The sequence below is a fragment of the Rutidosis leptorrhynchoides genome, chromosome 6 (genome assembly GCF_046630445.1).
Source record: "Rutidosis leptorrhynchoides isolate AG116_Rl617_1_P2 chromosome 6, CSIRO_AGI_Rlap_v1, whole genome shotgun sequence".
Lineage (NCBI taxonomy): Eukaryota > Viridiplantae > Streptophyta > Magnoliopsida > Asterales > Asteraceae > Rutidosis > Rutidosis leptorrhynchoides.
The window spans coordinates 29,659,724-29,682,834 of NC_092338.1; positions in this window are offsets into that span (position 1 = coordinate 29,659,724).

Here is a 23,111-nt window from a genome sequence, read left to right on the forward strand (position 1 = left end):
ACTTGTAACTTATTTTTCCAACTATAAACCTATACTTTTTCTGTTTAGATTCATAAAATAGAGTTCAATATGAAACCATAGCAATTTGATTCACTCAAAACGGATTTAAAATGAAGAAGTTATGGGTAAAACAATATTGGATAATTTTTCTCATTTTAGCTACGTGAAAATTGGTAACAAATCTATTCCAACCATAACTTAATCAACTTGTATTGTATATTATGTAATCTTGATATACCATAGACACGTATACAATGTTTCGACCTATCATGTCGACACATCTATATATATTTCGGAACAACCATAGACACTCTATATGTGAATGTTGGAGTTAGCTATACAGGGTTGAGGTTGATTCCAAAATATATATAGTTTGAGTTGTGATCAATATTGAGATACGTATACACTGGGTCGTGGATTGATTCAAGATAATATTTATCGATTTATTTCTGTACATCTAACTGTGGACAACTAGTTGTAGGTTACTAACGAGGACAGCTGACTTAATAAACTTAAAACATCAAAATATATTAAAAGTGTTGTAAATATATTTTGAACATACTTTGATATATATGTATATATTGTTATAGGTTCGTGAATCAACCAGTGGCCAAGTCTTACTTCCCGACGAAGTAAAAATCTGTGAAAGTGAGTTATAGTCCCACTTTTAAAATCTAATATTTTTGGGATGAGAATACATGCAGGTTTTATAAATGATTTACAAAATAGACACAAGTACGTGAAACTACATTCTATGGTTGAATTATCGAAATCGAATATGCCCCTTTTTATTAAGTCTGGTAATCTAAGAATTAGGGAACAGACACCCTAATTGACGCGAATCCTAAAGATAGATCTATTGGGCCTAACAAATCCCATCCAAAGTACCGGATGCTTTAGTACTTCGAAATTTATATCATATCCGAAGGGTGTCCCGGAATGATGGGGATATTCTTATATATGCATCTTGTTAATGTCGGTTACCAGGTGTTCACCATATGAATGATTTTTATCTCTATGTATGGGATGTGTATTGAAATATGAAATCTTGTGGTCTATTATTATGATTTGATATATATAGGTTAAACCTATAACTCACCAACATTTTTGTTGACATTTTAAGCATGTTTATTCCCAGGTGATTATTGAGAGCTTCCGCTGTCGCATACTTAAATAAGGACGAGATTTGGAGTCCATGCTTGTATGATATTGTGTAAAAACTGCATTCAAGAAACTTATTTTGTTGTAACATATTTGTATTGTAAACCATTATGTAATGGTCGTGTGTAAACAGGATATTTTAGATTATCATTATTTGATAATCTACGTAAAGCTTTTTAAACCTTTATTGATGAAATAAAGGTTATGGTTTGTTTTAAAATGAATGCAGTCTTTGAAAAACGTCTCATATAGAGGTCAAAACCTCGCAATGAAATCAATTAATATGGAACGTTTTTAATCAATAAGAACGGGACATTTCACCATGTGGGGTAAGGGTGACCCTTAGGTTGACTTTTTGGGATTGAAGACCGTGACTTTGATAGAGATGTGTTTGGTATCTTTATGGAGTGGACATTTGGATGACAGAAATTTATTAGATAGTGACACGAGTATGAGTGATATGCCGATAGTGGACTTTATTGACCAGATATTTCCTATACTTGTTGGATGTGTATTAATGTTAGTAGACTATATTTGAATATTGATGGATAATGTTTAAATAACTGTGATTGAACAGATGGTGTAATTGATTAGTCATAAAGTAGTTAAATTAATTACCGATGCTTATTGAGGAGATTGATTGAACATAAGTTAGTAAATGAGACAAGTAGAATTTTTCCTTTTCGAGCAACTCAGAAAGAAGGTATGATTTAGGATAATATGCTTGTGTCCGGCCAACAGAAGTATATTATGATAAATCATACAGAATTTCTGGGAAGCTGAAGGAGAATTAGGTGGCCTGTGCTATATTGGGTTTTGATGTGACAGGATATGAGATAAATAACCTGAGAAGTTCTGTTGACTTAATAGGTAATTTCGTGGACATATGTATAGATTTTAGCATGATAACTAATTCAATTGCCTGAGCTTGGGATAATTGTGAAAAGTGGACTGTATAAAGAGTTGAATTGGATGACCGATCGTGAAATTTATGATACAGAATGGCGTAGAAACATGAATTTGACTCTGATTATTTGACTTGATACTGTAATTTGTGGGCTTAAGTGGATTAACAAACGTTGATCGATGAAGATTGTGACAAATTATTTTGTATAGGGAGTGTATTGACGTCAAGAATCTCGTTTCCCTATGCAATTGTCGTGGATAATGTCGGTATCGGGGATCAGATCGATAAAGTTGACCGAGTGTTTTGGCAGTTCGAGTAACAATTTTGGGTTTTTCGACCATAGTTGACCCGATTCCGAGGACGGAATCTCTTTTAAGGAGGGTAGATTTGTAACATCCGCGTTTTGGGCCTAGTTGAAATGACCAGTGTACCCTTGTGTATGGCGTAATTAGTGATTTTAATAATTAAATGTTTTTAATTATTTGGTTGTTTAGTTGAGACCAGTTTGTGACAAGGGTCACAGAACAGGTTCGTTTGTTTAATTTGGACTCCGTTAGGGCCGCCTAACGAGGTACGTAAGTTATTAGATAACTGGTAAATACTCGTGTGTGATGGGGTATTGTATTTAACTTAAATATAAAAGGAAGAAGTCAGCTTCTTCTCTCTTTTTCTTGAAGCTTCCTAATTAAACACCGTACCTTCATCCCTCCCATCTACCAAACCCTAATCCTTAAACATTGATCTTGAGCTCAAATTGGTGTTAGAATCGTGCTTGTTATCGTTTACTGAGTCTATCAAGGTAATTAACATGTGTTTTTGTGTTCAATTCATTGTTAAATTCATGGTTTTGTGTGAGTTTTGTAAAAAGCTTGAATTTGTGTCAAAACAAGTGATTTAAGTGTTGTTATGGTCAAATTGTTGTGGGTTTTGAGTCTATAACAAGTAGTGAACAAGTTGTGGTCGATTTTGGTGTTTAAAACGAGCTCTAGATCGAGATTTGAGGATTTCATCGTGAAGTCCGTAGCCTTTGTTCAGTTTCTGAGGAAGAAGAACACAGTCGGCCGACTGTCGGTCGACAGTCGACCGACTGAGGGTTCAACCGACCGATTGTTTAGTGAACCGACCGACTGAAATTTACCTTCGGCCGATTGTTGTAATGCCAAATGAATCGACCGACTGGAAAGGTCATTCGACCGGTTGTGTCGACGACCGACTGAGTGTCCAGGGCAGAATATTTACCAAAGTGCCTTTTTCTAGCTGTTATGCTGCCCGTTTGTATTTTGGTGTTCAGAATGTAAATTTTGAAAGTGCATAAGTGTTAAGTAGACCTTTTTGTGGCGCTTTTGATACTGATTTGCTGTATTGTGTTGTTTTGTGTTAACGGATGGAAACTAACTTGATTTGCCTTATGTTCAGGTAACAAGGATAAGGAAGAAGCTCAGTGATAGCTTATCTGAGCTAGTTGCTAGTAATCGGTGAGTGGGATTATCTCTGGGTGTAGTATAGAGTAGCAAGTTGCTACTATGTTTATATTGTTGATAGTTGCCATGATTAGTAGTTATGTTGTATAGTTGATCGTAGTTAAGGTTGCCATGCTTTTAGTAGTATTAGTTGCCTGTAGTAGTAGTAGTAGTAGTTGACTGGTTGTATGTACACAAGTTGTTGTTGTTGGAACCTATTGTTGTTAGGTTCAGCTCAGAGAGGTCAACCTAGTTGTGGTTGGGTCTAGTTGGCTACTGTTTGTTGAGTATAGTGCTGAATGACGCATCACCTGCGTGTGGATGACTATACTGGGGATTCAGTAGTAAAGACTATCGGTAGATGCTAGACTGATCAGCTAGTGGTCGTGTGCCCGTACAAGCCGCCGATCCTCTAGTTGGAGCACAGTTGCTAGTTGTTGTTTGTTGTATGTGGTTGCATATAGCTGTTGATATAGGTGTACAAGTTGGTACTGTATGCTAGACCTTTTGATAGTTCCATTCACTTAGCCTTGTGCTAACCCCTCACCTCCTCCCTTGCAGGTTTTGGATCTTAGTGCTGGTAGGGACGGGAGTCGGGCTGACGATATGTTTGACAAGACGAACTCTGATGTTTTAAGTTTTGTAAATATGTAACTAGTCATTTAATGTAACACCTTTGGTTTGTAATAAAGTAATTAACTAATTTTATGTGGTAATCATGTTTGTATTTAACTAAGGGTATTAATGTTAAATAAGTCTTCCGCTGTGATTTAAAAAAAAAAAATAAAAAAAATAAAAAAAGGGGGTGTTACAGATAGGTGCCTAGACTTAGACTTTATTGTGTATGCGCTTTTATGCGGGACTTGTAGGACTTCGGGTCAGATCGAAAATTGTTAGTGCTTAGGTTTATGTGATCTAACCTTGCACTAATTGTTTTGTGTTGTAGTGGTAATTATCAAGTGAGATAGACGTTGTACTAACGAGTTAATGCGACGTGCTCGCATAGCAATGACTAGCTACTATTGTTACGGGTGAAAATCGTGTCAAACGAGCGATGTACAACGATTGTTGAGCAAGATGGGGCGGTAAGGTGTATATGTATATATATGCTTGTCATGTCTTTTCATTCGTTGTTTAACCTCTTTCGTTTTATATAATGAAGATGAGAAATGGACACGACACCGATAATGGGGGCACGAGCGAGGACCCCGAGTTCACGGCCAAAGTTGAGGCCATCTTTAAACGTCAAAAAGCGGAGTTTCTCGAAGATGTTAAGAAGATGTTTCTAGATACGATCGACGAGCAACTAGTTAATGTGGTTAGGGAACAAGTTAAGCTTGTTCTACAGGGGGATAATGTGGGGAGACGGGACTTCTTTTATAAGAATTTCAAGGACTCTCAACCTCCCACCTTCGATGGTGAACGGGACCCACTTAAGAGTGCCCATTGGATCTCCGATATGGAGGGGGCCTTTCGTACATGTGAATGCCCTCTCGATAAAAAGACGAGATATGGTTGTAGCATGTTAAGAGGCGATGCTAAATTGTGGTGGGACGCGAAAATCCAAGTCTATGGTGAAGAACAATGCATGGATTTTACTTGAGACGAGTTCAAGGCGGAGTTTTTCGATGAATACCGAACTTCGGCCGATCTTACTAGGCTAAAGGACGAGTTACGTTCCTTGGGGTAAGGGTCGATGGATTTGAACACTCTCAAATCCGTGTTTTTGTCCAAGACCCAATTTTGCCCGGAGTATGTCGGGAATGATAAAATGTTGAAAGAGGATTTCTATTGAATCTTGAATGATAGTTATCAAAAGAAGATTAGTGTGAACATGGTGAAGAGTTTCGATGAGTTGTTTAATATGGCCAAAGGTTTTGAGGCGCTCGTGCTAAGAAAGAGTCGCTTTACTTTTGGTAAAAGGAAGTTCGAAGCTACAAGTCATTCGAACAAGAAGAGTAAGGGTGCAACCGAGAGTGTCGGTAGTGTGAAGAAAAGTGTTCCCTGAGAGTTCCGTTATTCTTGTCACTATTGTGGACGAAAGGGACATATGGCCCGTGATTGCACCAACCCTCCTTCTACAACCAAACTCACTTGTTATAATTGTGGTAAAGAAGGTCATAAGAGGCCGGAATGTCCCAATTTGAACAATAATCATGTTAAGAAATGGAGAAAGCGGCGGGTACGGCTAGGGGTCGCAACTACTTGATGACGAATGAAGAATCCAAACAATCAAATGAAGTCGTCTCAGGTACTTTCATGGTTAACTCTAGTCCGGCACGTATACTTTTTGATAGTGGTGATAACTTGTCGTTTGTGTCTCCAAGATTTGTGCCTAAGTTGAATAAACCGCTAGCTAAGTTAAGTCATCCGGTAGAAGTCGAAATAGCGGATGGTAAAACGGTGCTAGGGGTTGATGTCTGTAAAAATTGTAATGTTGTGTTTGGTACCGAAACTTTTGAAATCGATCTCATTCCGATGACTTTGGGTGATTTTGATATTGTTGTTGGTATGGATTGGCTCGATCGTAATAGAGCCGATATTGCATGCCATGATAAATTCATTCGTGTGAAGACCCCAAGTGGGGGAGAGTTAATTATTCATGGCGATAAGCGAAGAAGACTTGTGCCGATATGCACTTTTGCACGGGCACGTCGTTTCCTTGTTAGTGGTGGCATGGCTTTTCTTGCCCATGTAGTTGATACTTGTGACGAGCCACCACCCATTCGTGAAATTCCGGTGGGAAATGAATTTGAAGACGTTTTTTCGGATGAGTTACCGGGTGTCCCGGCGGAAAGACAAGTTGAATTTCGCATTGAGTTGGTTCCGGGGGCTACCCCCATTGCTAAAACTCCTTATCGTTTAGCACCGATGGAAATGCAAGAGTTATTAAATCAGACCCAAGAATTGCTTGAAAAGGGTTTTATTCGACCGAGTTCCTCGCCATGGGGTGCTCCGGTTTTATTTGTGAAGAAGAAAGACGGTAGTATGCGGATGTGCATCGATTATCGGGAGTTGAACAAAGTGACGATCAAGAATCGTTATCCATTACCTCGGATTGACGATTTGTTTGACCAACTCCAAGGTGCAACGTATTTTTCTAAGATTGACTTACGGTCCGGCTATCATCAAGTACGGGTCCGTGAGGAAGACATAGAGAAAACGGCTTTTCGAACGCGTTATGGGCATTTTGAGTTCGTAGTTATGCCTTTTGGTCTTACGAATGCACCAGCAGCATTCACGGATCTAATGAACCGAGTGTGCCAACCTGTGTGGGACAAGTCGGTAATTGTGTTCATTGACGACATACTTGTTTATTCTAAGAGTATGAAGGAACATGAGTACCATTTGCGCGAAGTATTGAAGACGTTGCGGAAGGAGAAGTTGTATGCAAAATTCTCCAAATGTGAATTTTGGCTAAGGGAAGTTCAATTCCTTGGCCATATCGTGAATAAAGAAGGTATCCAAGTAGATCCGGGGAAGATTGAGACGGTGAAGAGTTGGGGGAAACCGACTACGCCTACGAAAATTCGAAGTTTTCTCGGATTGGCCGGTTATTATCGTCGGTTTATCCAGGACTTTTCTAAGATTGCTTCTCCTTTGACAAAGTTGACAAGAAAGAACGTAAGGTTCAATTAGGAAAACGAGCAAGAAATTGCTTTTCAATTGTTAAAAGAGAAGTTGTGTCAAGCTTCGGTGTTAGTGTTGCCGGAAGGGGTAGAAGACATGACGGTTTATTGTGATGTTTCCTTAAATGGGCTCGGGTGTGTTCTAATGCAAAGGGATAAAGTCATCGCTTACGCCTCTCGACAATTAAAGGAACACGAAAAGAGATACCCGACTCATGATCTTGAATTGGCGGCGGTGGTTCATACGTTGAAAATTTGGCGCCACTACTTGTATGGTGTCAAGTGTACGATTTATTCGGATCATAAGAGTTTGAAACATCTCTTTAATCAACGAGATTTGAATTATCGTCAACGTAGGTGGATGGATGTGCTAAAAGATTATGATTGTGAGATACTTTATCATCCGGGTAAGGCGAACGTGGTTGCGGATGCGTTAAGTAGAAAGGGTTAACATCCGGCGATACGAGTAGGATCATTACACATGATTATTACTAACGATTTTCTTGTAAAGCTTGGTGATGTTAAAGCGAAGGGGTACTAAATACTATAATATTTTACTAGGAAATACTATTAAATACGATACAATTTTACACAAGTTATTTATTTATTTACAGAGTGGATATACCTAAACCTTGCTACAACACTTATAGGCAGTGTACCTAATCGTAGAGTAGTGTAGTTTTTAGTAAGTCCGGTTCGTCCACAGAGAACTAGCCAAGTTTAACGCTATATTTTTAAAAACTATATTTATATATCAATATATATATATAAATATAAGAAGTATTATTATTATTATAAAAGGGGGTTTTTACCGTTTAATGACCGGTTTGTCGATTTAAAAACTTTAGTCACAGTTAAAACCTAATGTAAAATATTAAATATATAAAAGACTTAATTTAAAGCGTAAAGTAAATGACAATAATTAAAGTGCGATAAATAAAAGTGCGATAATTAAAATGACAATAAATTAAAGTGCGATAATTAAAATGACAATAAATTAAAGTGCGATAATTAAAAGTGTAATTAAATATGAAATAAAGGAATTATGCTTATTTAAACTTCAGTAATCATGATGTTCGACGTGTTGTTTTTAGTTTAGTACCATGGGTTAATTGTCCTTTGTCCTGGATTATTTGATATGTCCATACGGTTTTGTCCATAATAGTCCATCAGTCATAAATATAAAGTGCGAGAGTCTTCGTCAAATTATCCTTATACCCGAAGTCAAATATTCCAACTAATTGGGGATTCGAATTGTAACAAGGTCTTAATACTTTATTTAATGAATACACCAGGTTATCGACTGCGTGTAATCCAAGGTTTTATTACTTTGTTAACAATTACACCAATTACCCTTGAATGTAATCCACCCCTGTTTCAACTAGTCCATTAACTATTAATCCAGTTCCGTGTCCGGTAAAATGAACAATTATTGGTATTTATAGATATCCCGCCCACCGTACCCGATTAAGCGTATGTGGTTATTTATAGATACGTCAAATTATAACCTTTATATTAAATTAACGAGGTATCGTTAAGTTAATATAAAACCCATTAATAGCCCATAGTCTAATTTCCACAAGTGTCGTTCTTTTATCCAAACCCCAATTATGGTCCAAAGCCCAATTACCCAATTTTAATATTTAGCCCAACATCACGATTACTTCGGCATTAAATAAGCATAATAATAACTTAGCTACGAGACATTAATTTAAAAAGGTTGAAATAACTTACAATGATTAATAATAGCGTAGCGTTACACGGACAGAATTTCGACTTACAAACTTAAAACATTCGCTAATATACCCTTATTATTAAAATTAAATTAAAATTAAAATTAAAATTATAAATTATAAAAATAAATATATATATATTGAGAGATAGAGTAAGGAAAAAAAAAAGATGTGTTTTCGTTGTGCAGAATTCGTTGCCTTTTATAGGCCCACATTTTACTGTGCAGCTCCGCGAGTGCGGAGTTTTTGCCCTTTACAGCTCCGCGAGTGCGGAGCTTCGGATTCCAGCTCACCAAATTTTGGATCCTAGCTTTGTCGACATATTTATTATATATATATATATAATATATAAATAATTTATATAATTATTTATATATTATATTTTATTCTTGTGCATAGTTGACTTGTAATTTTAGGTCCGTTGCGTCGCGCATTTACGCCCGGTTTATGTCCCGGTTCCGGATTTTCGAACGTCCTTTCGTACGCGTAGATATCTTGTACTTTGCGTTTCGCGGCTTGTACTCTTGTAATTTTTAGACGTTTCTCATCAATAATTTGAACCTCTTTGATTGTACTTTGTACTTTTTAGCTTTTTGGTCGTTTGCGTCTTCAATTCGTCGAATCTGCTTTTTGTCTTCACCTTTTATTATTTAAACGAATATCACTTGTAAATAGGACAATTGCAACTAAAAGCTTATCTTTCTTGAGGGATAATGCTATGAAATATATGTTCGTTTTTAACATTATCAAATATTCCCACATTTGAGCGTTGCTTGTCCTCAAGCAATATAGTACTTTGAATAAAAACATACTTGAATCACTTCTTTATTCTTCACACTTTGTACATCAGTGATTTCAATACGGCGGTATGAACAATGATAGTAACGATGTGGTTACAGTCCCGCATGACTATGAAAATTTAGATCCTTAAGGAAATTGTATCTTTATGAAAACATTTGATCTTTTGAAAATTAAATCTAGCTTTTACCCTAGATAAGTTTTCCAGAATAACCATTCACCGGTGTTTGCAAATTGTTTTTGTGGGTTTTGTAGGTTTCAGATTTGAAAATTTTAGCTCAAAACTTGAGGTTTTGTGTCACCCACTTGCTAACCTTGTATTAGGAAAGCAACACGTTCAGTATACTTGCTCCGTATATTACCTTTTGGTAAACTACCGTCCGGTTGTAAAGAAAAGCGTTGAACAAGCAACTGTTAAGGCAATGTCCCGTGACATGCTTTTGATTATGGTCCACAACGTGTCAGATGCAATTACTATCTTTTGTAGGAGAAATAGCAAAGATCACCCTATAATTTTTCGGTCTAGCACAAGGTCCTGTCTTTGACCATGCTATGCAACCACCATTCTTATGGTTGACACCCGATTTGGTTCAGGTGACCTAATGAATTCCAGGTGAATTCCTAGGATTTTACGTTCAATGGTAATGAACGCATTGAAAATAGGTTTTCAGAAAACAAATCTGTTTTAATTTGATCAAAATATTTTCTCGTTCAAGCTCGAGTTTAGATATCATTGAATTCCATGAGTTTGTAATTCTCAATCTTTAAGGTCAATCTCAAGGATTGAGTAATATCAGGCTTAAAAGCTGATTTTTAATCTTTAAGGAGATTATCCTTTTTGGGGGTCTGATTCATTAGTCTTATAAGCTAATTTGCACGGTGCCCCCCCCATTGTACGAGACAGATCCTCTCATGGTTAGGATAAGTCTGACCACTTGGCGACCCTGTTTGATGCTGAGGTCCGTGGATTTCCAGTTGATTTTCGAGAAAACTTTTCAAGGTTTTTCGTAGACTCTACAACTGGTCTGGACGACAACTTCCTGACCTAAATCAAGAAGCGCGTGTCTTTTTCTCTCGAAAATTATAATAAACTGGGTAAAACCGATTAATATCGTCCAAAACAAAAGTATTTTCAATTATTTGTACAAAAATATGTGATATATGTTCTAAATAATTTGGTAAATTTTTCCCACACTTGGCTTTTATTTTCCTTTCTTTGCCTTTTTATTGTCCTCTATTTCATTTTAAATGAATTCTAACATTTTGGGTTGTTTCTCAATTTATTTCCTTTCCGAGGTAACAATAATTTCGGTGTTAACACCTAGTTTTATCGTTCATAAATATGTATAAACATGATTTTGAATTCATTTATTTGAAAATTTTGAAAAATTTTATTAGAATTGGGTAGTCAGTATATAAGACTAGGGCTGTTCTTTATTATCAGAGAGCACTAGATTCTAATACAACTACTGCGTTACTAGTATTTTTAATGGTAACCAAGTATATAAGTCAAAAAAATTTTAAAAATCCGAAAGAATTTAACCCCTTCCCACACTTAAGATCTTGCAATGCCCTCATTTGCAAGAAATCAGTACAATTTAAATTATTGAGGGTGATTAGTGTAGAAAAATGATTAAATTTTACCAAAGTTTCCAAACATATTGGCGTTTGTTTTTTTTTTTTTAATGTTTTTGGCATACTTTAGATTAATAAGATTAAAAATAATGATAATAAAATTTCTCGTCCTGCCCTCGGGTAAAGCAATTTCGGTTCAACGACCTAGTTTTCAACTCACGACGAATTTTAAAAATCAAATTTCTAACTTAGTGAAATAAAGCAAATTTTTGTTTTTAAATTCACACCAAACTTAAATTTAAAATGCATAAAATTAAAAATTCATATTATTAATATTTTTTTACATACAAACTTATATTAAAAATATTAATTTTTCAAATATTTATAAACTTAAATATATTGATTTTAAAAAGTTTACAATATTAATTTAATATTTATATATTAAATTTAAAAATATGGTAAAAATTAAAATTAAAAATCTTTTTGGTCTTTTATCCCACTTTAATCAATCAAATATTATCAAAAATATACGCCTCTCTTTTCAATAAAGTAATTTCGGTTCCATAACCTAGTTTTACTCCTGACAAATTTCTGAAATATTTTGGGTTGATTGATTAAAGATATTTATACCTTAAGAATAAACGGTAAATTTCGCAGTGATGTAATAAATTTTTGTATGATATCAATAATTTCGGTTACACATACCTAATTTTATTGAATACCAATTTAATACTTTATAGCGAACGATTCAGCGCTTATTATCAAAAGGTTAAAAGCAATAAAAATAAAAATAAAAACTGTACATACTTACCTGTGAGAAAGAATTCTCAGAGACCTGCTTTAGCCGACTCATATGAGAGTCGTGTGATTTGGTTCTCCATAGCTACGTAAGCGTAACCTCGATTCTTCAATATCTTTTCTTCTAAACATATGAACGGTCCTTCTCTGCATAGAGTAACAAATTCGGTATTTGAATATGTTTGATTATTTGAACATTTACCTTCGTGTGACCATTTTCCGTATTTATAACATCTTTCAAAGTGTCGTGCTCTTCTTTTTATTGCGGATTTTGATTTTTCTTTACCAAAATGTATCTTATGATGATCTTTCCTGAGTTATTTCCTTACTTCGTCCATTTTTTCTCTTATGAATGATACCAGTTCACTCGGAAGGGTGTCATTATTACGTTTAGTAATCATAGCATGTAGCATTAGACCATGGTTCAGATCAAAGGAATCCTTCATCTTGTAAAACCTAAAAGAAAAATAAAAATTCAGAATGGGGGGAGAAGGCTAGTTCTTTAGGGTCTGCTAGGGAAAGACCATACGGATTCCATTTTCGGAACTACACGAAAACAGAAAATCTAACTCTAACATAAATACATATTACCCTTAAAAGATTTGATTCTTCCCACACTTAGTTAGCCGTGGTATCGAATTTGTGATTAACTTCATTGTCAATTGGTTCATCAACAACTTGTATATCTCTGACTTTTGCTTTAATCCATTTGTTGATTTCCTCCGTAACTTTCACAAATTCAACTAACATCGCCTTTTCTTTTGGTGATAAATTGGATACTAATCAGTTACATAACTTAAAGTTTCCCTTAATCCTAGCATCGTGAATCCATTTATAAAGTTTCTTCGTTGAACTGTTAAAAACGGGTTCATCTAATTTCGTATCATCAATAGGGTTCTTTGTTATCAGATCATCATTAAGTGTTTCTTCATCTTCCCCACACTTATGCGTTTTTATTGGTTTAACAGTTTTGGTTGGTGGAGATCTAAACTTTCGGCTCACAAAGGTGACCGATTTATCACCATCCCTAAGTGTCATTCTACCTTCTCTTACATCAATGAATGCTTCGGTGGTTGCTTAAAATGGGCGACCTAAAATTAGAGGAATATCAAGGTCTTCCTCCATATTAATAACTATGAAGTTTGCAATAAAGGTCAAATTTCCCACTTTAACAAGTAAATTATTTGCTATTCCAACCGGGTGTTTAATGGTTAGGTCAAATGATTGAACACCTATTTTGGTTGGTTTTAATTTACCCATACCTAATCTTTTGTATAAGGAAAGAGGCATAATATTTGCACTTGCTCCTAAATCTGCGAGTCCATTATATATAGCACCATCATTAAGCAAGCAAGAAATGATAAATTCACCCGGGTCTCCTACTTTAGTAAGTCGAGTTGGTTTGTTAACCTTTTTCGGGTGTTCTTTTCTTGGTTCTTTCACTTCTATTTGAACTTCTTTTTCTTCATTTCTTGGAATGGGAGGTTTATATAAGAATTCTTCTTCATCACTCCAATTTGAATCCTCCCCATTTTTCAATTTTGATTTTTCATATGTTGTTGATAACATATTTATGTTTTCATTTTGAAGGTTTTCTTGGGTGGTGAAATTATGATTGACTTCATTGTCAACTTCCATCGGACCATATATGTAATGTTTAACTCTGTGACCATTAACTTTAAATTCAATCCCATTTGAATTTATTAACTCTATTGTTCCGTATGGGAAAACTCTTTTGACTATAAATGGTCCAGACCATCTTGATTTCAATTTTCCAGGAAATAGCTTGAATCGTGAATTGAAAAGAAGAACTTTATCTTCTTCCTTAAATTCTTTTGAACTTCTGATTCTTTTATCATGCCATTTCTCCGTTCTTTCCTTATAGATTAAGGAATTTTCATATGCCTCAAGTCTTAATTCTTCTAATTCGTTTAGTTGACTTAACCGTAGACATCCGGCTTCATGTAAATAAAGATTACATGTCTTCAAAGCCCAAAATGCTTTGTGTTCAATTTCTACTGGAAGATGACATGCTTTTCCTTAAACGAGTCTAAAAGGTGTGGTTCCAATTGGAGTTTTGTAGGCTGTTCTAAAAGCCCAGAGTACATCCTCCAATTTCATGGACCATTCCTTCGGATTTGATCCTACGGTTTTCTCTAGAATTCGTTTTTATGCTCGGTTGGTATTTTCAACTTGTTCACTTGTTTGTGGATGATAAGCGGTTGAGATTTTATGAGTTACTCCATATCTTTTGAGAACTTTCTCAAGTTGATTATTACAGAAATGAGTACCCCGATCACTTATTAAAGCTTTCGGTGTTCCGAACCTTGCAAAAAGACGTTTTAAGAAGTTGACTACAACTCGTGCATCGTTAGTTGGGAGAGCTTGTGCTTCCGCCCATTTAGATACATAATCAATGGCAACGAGAATGTAGAGATTATTATGAGATTTTGGAAATGGACCCATAAAGTCAATACCCCAAACGTCAAATACTTCACATACTTGAATGACATTTTGTGGCATTTCATCACGTCGACTTATTTTTCCGGCCCTTTGACAAGCATCACAGGATTTGCAAAGAAGGTGTGCGTCTTTGAAAATTGTAGGCCAATAGAATCCATCATCGTAAACTTTTCTTGCTGTGAGTTGAGTCCCATAATGCCAACCTGTTGGTCCTGTGTGACAATGGTTTAAGATTTGACTAGCTTCATCTCCGAATACACATCGGCGTATTATTCCATCGGGACAACTTTTAAACAAATGTGGATCTTCCCAGAAATAGTGTTTTATATCACTAAAGAATTTCTTTCGTTTTTGGTAGGATAATCCTTTTTCAAGGAATCCATATACTAAGTATTTTGCATAGTCTGCAAACCATGGAATTTCACTATAATCTATCTTCAATAGATATTCATCAGGAAAGTTATCTTGTATGGCCGATTCATTAAGAACTTCTAATTCAGGATTTTCAAGACGAGAAAGATGATCAGCGGCGAGATTTTCTGCTCCCTTTTTGTCTCGGATTTCAATATCGAACTCTTGTAAGAGTAATATACAACAGATTAATTGTGGTTTAGCATCTTGTTTCGAAAATAAGTATCTAAGAGCAGAATGGTCGGTATAGACCACCGTTTTAGCTAGAACGAGATATGAACGAAATTTGTCAAAAGCAAAGACAATTGCAAGGAGTTCTTTTTCAGTAGTTGTGTAATTCATTTATGCTCCTTGTAACGTCTTACTAGTGTAATAAATAGGTTGAAATCGTTTTTCAATCCTTTGTCCTAAAACGGCTCCCATTGCAAAATCACTTGCATCGCACATAAGTTCAAACGGAAGATTCCAATTTGGAGTTATCATGATCGGCGTATTAGTGAGTTTTTCTTTAAGAATATTAAAAGATTTGATGCATTCATCTGAAAATATGAATGGAGCATCCTTTTCTAGGAGTTTATTCATAGGAGTGGCAATTTTAGAAAAGTCTTTTATGAAACGTCGGTAAAAACCGGCATGCCCTAGAAAACTCCTAACTCCTCTAACATTGGTGGAATGTGGAAGTTTAGCAATTACCTCTACTTTAGCTCTATACACTTCAATTCCTTCCTTTGAAATTTTATGACCAAGAACGATGCCTTCTTTAACCATGAAATGGCATTTCTCCCAATTAAGTACTAGATTTGATTGTTCGCATCTAATAAGCATTCGTTCAAGATTAACTAGACATGATTCAAAAGTATCACCGAAGACTGAAAAGTCATCCATGAAAACTTCCATGCATTCTTCTATCATGTCGTGAAAAATCGCCATCATGCACCTTTGAAAGGTTGCAGGGGCGTTGCAAAGTCCAAATGGCATGCGTTTGTAAGCAAAAGTACCATAAGGGCACGTGAACATGGTTTTCTCTTGATCCTCGGGTGCTATTGGAATTTGAAAATATCCGGAAGAACCATCAAGAAAACAATAGTAACTATTCCCGGCCAACCTTTCCAACATTTGATCAATGAAAGGTAAGGAAAAGTGATCTTTTTTGGTGGCGTCATTTAATTTTCTATAATCAATACAAACAAGCCAACCTGTTACAGTCCTAGTAGGAATAAGCTCATTTTTCTCATTTGTGATGACAGTCATGCCACCCTTCTTAGGTACACATTGAACTGGGCTTACCCATGGACTATTAGAGATTGGATAAATTAATCCTGCATCAAGCAGTTTAATAATTTCTTTCTTAACAACATCTTGCATATTAGGATTTAGTCTTCGTTGGCGTTGCACATACGTTTTATGACCTTCTTCCATAAGGATTTTATGTGTGCAATACGAAGGACTTATTCCTTTAATATCATGAATTTTCCATGCAATAGCTGGTTTATGAGCTTTTAGCACAGAAATGAGTTGAGATTTTTCATTTTCCATAAGAGAAGACGATATTATTACAGGTAATTCAGATTCACCATGTAAATAAGTATATTCCAAATGGTTTGGAAGTGGCTTTAACTTTAATGTCGATGGTTCTTCTATCGATGATTTGTATCGATATCTGTCTTCCTCTTTTAACATTTGAATTTCTTCTGTTGTTGGTTCATATCCATTAGCCATGAGTGCGGTTAACATTTCAGCTTCATCAATTGGTTCAATTCCTTCTCCTAAAGAACATTCTCCCATTCCTTGTAATTCTGGAAATTCTTCTAACAATTCTACATGTGAATCTATAGTTTGAATATAATAACAGGTATCATCTGCAGATTGCGGTTGTTGCATGGCTCTATCAACAGAAAAGGTAACACTCTCATCCTCCATACTTAGGGTCAGTTTCTTATCGAACACGTCTATTATTGCTTTAGCCGTGTTTAAGAATGGCCTTCCTAATATGAGAGGAACTCGAGAATCTTCTTCCATGTCCAGAATAACAAAATCTACTGGAAATACTAAAGTACCAACTTTAACTAGCATGTTCTCCATTATCCCTCTAGGATATTTTACTGATCGATCGGCTAGTTGTATGCTTATTTGTGTTGGTTTCAATTCTCCAAGGTCTAGTTTAGCGTATAGTGAATACGGCATTAGATTTATACTAGCACCTAAGTCTGCCAATGCTTCTATTGAACTAAGACTACCCAGAAAACATGGAATTGTGAAACTTCCTGGATCAGAGAGTTTTTCTGGTATCTTATTCAACAGCACTGCAGAATAATTAGCATTCATAGTAACAGCCGAGAGTTCTTCCATTTTTTTCTATTTGTTATTAGATCTTTCAAGAATTTAGCATATCTTGGCATTCCTGAAATTACATCAATGAAAGGAAGATTTACATTTATTTGTTTAAACATATCCAAGAATTTGGATTGCTCGACTTCAAGTCTTTCTTTTCTCATTTTACTTGGTTAAGGAAGCGGTGGTTGGTATGGTTTAACATAAGGTTTAGCCTTAACTGTGTTATCTTCATTTACCTTTTCAACTATCGGTTCTGTTTCCTTATCTTGATCAGGTTGTGGTTCTTGTGGAGTAGGAATAACATCATCAGAAATTACAGGTATTTCAGGTGGTTTAAGTGTAATACCACTTCTTGTGGTAATGGCTTTACCCGTTTCATTCCGGGGGTTAGCATTTGTATCACTAGGTAAACTTCCCGGTTTTCTTTCACCTATCAACCTTGCTAGGTTACTTACTTCTTGTTCCAAATTTTGAATAGAAGCTTGTTGATTTCTAAATGCTTGAGCATTTTGTTCATTGGTTTGTTTCTGAGATGTGAAAAATTGAGTTTGAGATTCAACTAGCTTCGACATCATATCTTCTAAATTTGGCTTTTTATCATCGGTTTGTGGTGGTTTAATTTGAAAAATAGGTCTTTGCTAATTGTAAGTATTGTTGGATACTTGTTGATTGCTAGGACCTTGTTGGTTGTTGTATGGAACATTTCGGTTATAATTCTAGTTTTGATTGTAAATTGGTCTTGGAGGTTGATAATTATTTTGATAATTATTTCCAGGCCTTTGGTTCATTATGAAACATTCTCTCTTTGTTCCATTGTTTGTTCAATACTGAGACAATCTTTTGTCAAATGTGGTCCTCCACACTGCTCACAACTAATTCGTATTGAGTGAATATCTTTAGTCATCTTTTCCATTCGTCTCTCGACAGCATCTATCTTTGCAGAAATGGAATCGAAGTCATGGCTAGAATCGGCTCTAGCTGCTTTAGATGATCTAACAATATCTTTTTCTTGGTGCCACTCATGTGAGTGGGAAGCAGTGTTATCAATAATTTTGTAAGCTTCAGTTGCGGTTTTCTTCATAATGGAACCACCAGCTGCTATATCGATGTCTTTTCGTGTAGTGATGTCGCATCCTTGGTAGAATATTTGTACTATTTGATAAGTGTCTAAACCATGTTGCGGACATCCTCTCAATAACTTTCCAAATCTTGTCCACGCTTCATATAGAGTTTCATTTGACTTTTGGTAAATGAATTTAAAGACGTTTTTCCGGATGAGTTACCGGGTGTCCTGGCGGAAAGACAAGTTGAATTTCGCATTGAGTTGGTTCCGGGGGCTACCCCCATTGCTAAAACTCCTTATCATTTAACACCGATGGAAATGCAAGAGTTGTTAAATCAGACCTAATAATTGCTTGAAAAGGGTTTTATTCGACCGAGTTCCTCGCCATGGGGTGCTCCGGTTTTATTTGTGAAGAAGAAAGACGGTAGTATGCGGATGTGCATCGATTATCGGGAGTTGAACAAAGTGACGATCAAGAATCGTTATCCATTACCTCGGATTAACGATTTGTTTGACCAACTCCAAGGTGCAATGTATTTTTCTAAGATTGACTTACGGTCCGGCTATCATCAAGTACGGGTCCGTGAGGAAGACATAGAGAAAACGGCTTTTCGAACGCGTTATGGGCATTTTGAGTTCGTAGTTATTCCTTTTGGTCTTACGAATGCACCGGCGGCATTCATGGATCTAATGAACCGAGTGTGCCAACCTATGGTGGAAAAGTCGGTAATTGTGTTCATTGACGACATACTTGTTTATTCTAAGAGTATGAAGGAACATGAGCACCATTTGCGCGAAGTATTGAAGACGTTGCGGAAGGAGAAGTTGTATGCAAAATTCTCCAAATGTGAATTTTGGCTAAGGGAAGTTCAATTCCTTGGTAGGGATGGCAATGGGCGAGAAAAAACCCGTGAACCGCGGGTACCCGATCCGCGATGGGCGGGTAAAATCATTAAACCTTACCCGCGGGCACGGGTACGGGTAAAAATTTATACCCGCCGAAGGGTTACGGGTATATACTACCCGTCGCGGGTAAAACCCGACCCATGAATACATGAGACTTTTTTTAATTTACCTACGAATTAATACTTACAATTATTAAATTTAAAAACTATTTTACTAGTATTTGAATAATGATTGAAAATATAATATTATATACTAGTAAAAAAATTAATTTTCACGTCATTATGCATATAGCTTGTACATATGATTTTATAATTAATAAAATTATTTGGATTTTCTAATAAAAAGTTGTATATTATTATTACCCGCGGGTTACCCGCGGGTCACGGGTATCCGCGGGTCACGGGCATGGGCGAAAAGTTTTTACCCGTGGACGGGTAACGGGTCTCAACGTGCAAAAAAAAAACCCGACGGGCGGGTCGCGGGTATATAGAACCCGTGCCCGTTACCCGCGGGCGCCATCCCTATTCCTTGGCCATATCGTGAATAAAGAAGGTATCCAAGTAGATCTGGGGGAAGATTGAGACGGTGAAGAGTTGGGGGAAACCGACTACGCCTACGGAAATTCGAAGTTTTCTCGGATTGGCCGGTTATTATCGTCGGTTTATCCAGGACTTTTCTAAGATTTCTTCTCCTTTGTCAAAGTTGACAAGGAAGAACGTAAGGTTCAATTGGGAAAGCGAGCAAGAAATTGCATTTCAATTATTAAAAGAGAAGTTGTGTCAAGCTCCGGTGTTAGTGTTGCCGGAAGGGGTAGAAGACATGACGGTTTATTGTGATTTTTCCTTAAATGGGCTCGGGTGTGTTCTAATGCAAAGGGGTAAAGTCATTGCTTACGCCTCTCGACAATTAAAGGAACACGAAAAGAGATACCCGACTCATGATCTTGAATTGGCGGCGGTGGTTCATACGTCGAAAATTTGGCGCCACTACTTGTATGGTGTCAAGTGTACGATTTATTCAGATCATAAGAGTTTTAAACATCTCTTTAATCAACGAGATTTGAATTATCATCAACGTAGGTGGATGGATGTGCTAAAAGATTATGATTGTGAGATACTTTATCATCCGGGTAAGGTGAACGTGGTTGCGGATGCGTTAAGTAGAAAGGGTCAACATCCGGCGATACGAGTAGGATCGTTACGCATGATTATTACTAACGATTTTCTTGTAAAGATTGGTGATGTTAAAGCGAAGGGGTACTAAATACTATAATATTTTACTAGGAATACTATTATATACGATACAATTTTACACAAGTTATTTATTTATTTATAGAGTGGATATACCTAAACCTTGCTACACCACTTATAGGCAGTGTACCTAATCGTAGAGTAGTGTAGTTTTTAGTAAGTCCGGTTCGTCCACAGGGAACTAGCCAAGTTTAACGCTATATTTTTAAAAACTATATTTATATATCAATATATATATAAATATAAGATGAAATGACCCGTCCTAATCCATCCGGACGAAGTCCGTATCGATTATAAACGATTCACAATAGTTGATTACATCGCGAGGTATTTGACCTCTATATGATACATTTTACAAACATTGCATTCGTTTTTGAAAAGATAATATTTCATTACATCGAAAGTTGACGGCATGCATACCATTTCATAATATATCTAACTATAATTGACTTAATATTAATCTTGATGAACTCAACGACTCGAATGCAACGTCTTTTGAAATATGTCATGAATGACTCCAAATAATATCCCTAAAATGAGCAAATGCACAGCGAAAGATTTCTTTCGTACCTGAGAATAAACATGCTTTAAAGTGTCAACCAAAAGGTTGGTGAGTTCATTAGTTTATCATAAATAATTATTTCATAATTTTAATAGACCACAAGATTTCATATTTCCATTTCTCATAAACATACGTCCCATGCATAGAGACAAAAATATCATTCATATGGATTGAACATCTGGTAACCGACATTCACAATATGCATATAAGAATATCCCCATCATTCCGGGATCTTCCTTCGGACATGATATAAATTTCGAAGTACTAAAGCATCCGATACTTTGGATGGGGCTTGTTGGACCCGATAGATCTATCTTTAGGATTCGCGTCAATTAGGGTGTCTGTTCCCTAATTCTTAGATTACCAGACTTAATAAAAAGGGGCATATTCGATTTCGATAATTCAACCATATAATGTAGTTTCGATTACTTGTGTCTATTTCGTAAAACATTTATAAAAATTGCGCATGTATTCTCAGCCCAAAAATATAAAGGGTAAAAAAGGCAAATGAAACTCACCTAATGTATTTTGTAGTAAAAATACATATGACTATATTGAACAATGCAGGGTTGGCCTCAGATTCACGAACCTATATCATTTGTATATATATATTAAAACATATAATCGTAAATGAATAAATTTATTTATTATATCTTTAATTTATATATTATGTATGTTTAATCTGTGTATATATTCATAATTGTTAATGTTTATATAGTTATATTAATATATTCATATTTATATACATAATTGTTTAATGTTATATTTAAAAGTCGATAGTTTGTTATTTGTATGTATTTATATGATAATATTAATAGGTTTGTTATATATAGTTATGTTAAATTTTAATATAATTATAGTATATGTAACAAGTACATTTTATGTACAAAAATATTTATCTGTTAAAAATAATAGTTTTGATATTAATGATTTTCTATAATAGTTCTTCTAATAATAACTTTATTAATACGATAATACTAATAATAAAAATGATACTGATGATAATACATATATTAATAATGATTCTAATAATACTAAAAAAAATACTTAATGATACTAATACTAATATTAATGATATAATAATATTTTGCGTTATTTTCGTAATAACAGTATTCATAATAATCATATTCAAATTTGACGCCACTACTTGTATGGTGTCAAATGTACGATTTATTCGGATCATAAGAGTTTGAAACATCTCTTTAATCAACGAGATTTGAATTATCGTCAACGTAGGTGGATGGATGTGGTAAAAGATTATGATTGTGAGATACTTTATCATCCGGGTAAGGCTAACGTGGTTGCGGATGCGTTAAGTAGAAAGGGTCAACATCCGACGATACGAGTAGGATCGTTACGCATGATTATTACTAACGATTTTCTTGTAAAGCTTGGTGATGTTAAAGCGAAGGGGTACTAAATACTATAATATTTTACTAGGAAATACTATTAAATACGATACAATTTTACACAAGTTATTTATTTATTTATAGAGTGGATATACCTAAACCTTGCTACAACACTTATAGGCAGTGTACCTAATCGTAGAGTAGTGTAGTTTTTAGTAAGTCCGGTTCGTCCACAGGGAACTAGCCAAGTTTAACGCTATATTTTTAAAAACTATATTTATATATCAATATATATATATATAAATATAAGATGAAATGACCCGTCCTAATCCATCCGGACGAAGTCCGTATCGATTATAAACGATTCACAATAGTTGATTACATCGCGAGGTATTTGACCTCTATATGATACATTTTACAAACATTGCATTCATTTTTGAAAAGATAATATTTCATTACATCGAAAGTTGACGGCATGCATACCATTTCATAATATATCTAACTATAATTGACTTAATATTAATCTTGATGAAATCAACGACTTGAATGCAACGTATTTTGAAATATGTCATGAATGACTCCAAATAATATCCCTAAAATGAGCAAATGCACAGCGAAAGATTTCTTTCGTACCTGAGAATAAACATGCTTTAAAGTGTCAACCAAAAGGTTGGTGAGTTCATTAGTTTATCATAAATAATTATTTCATAAT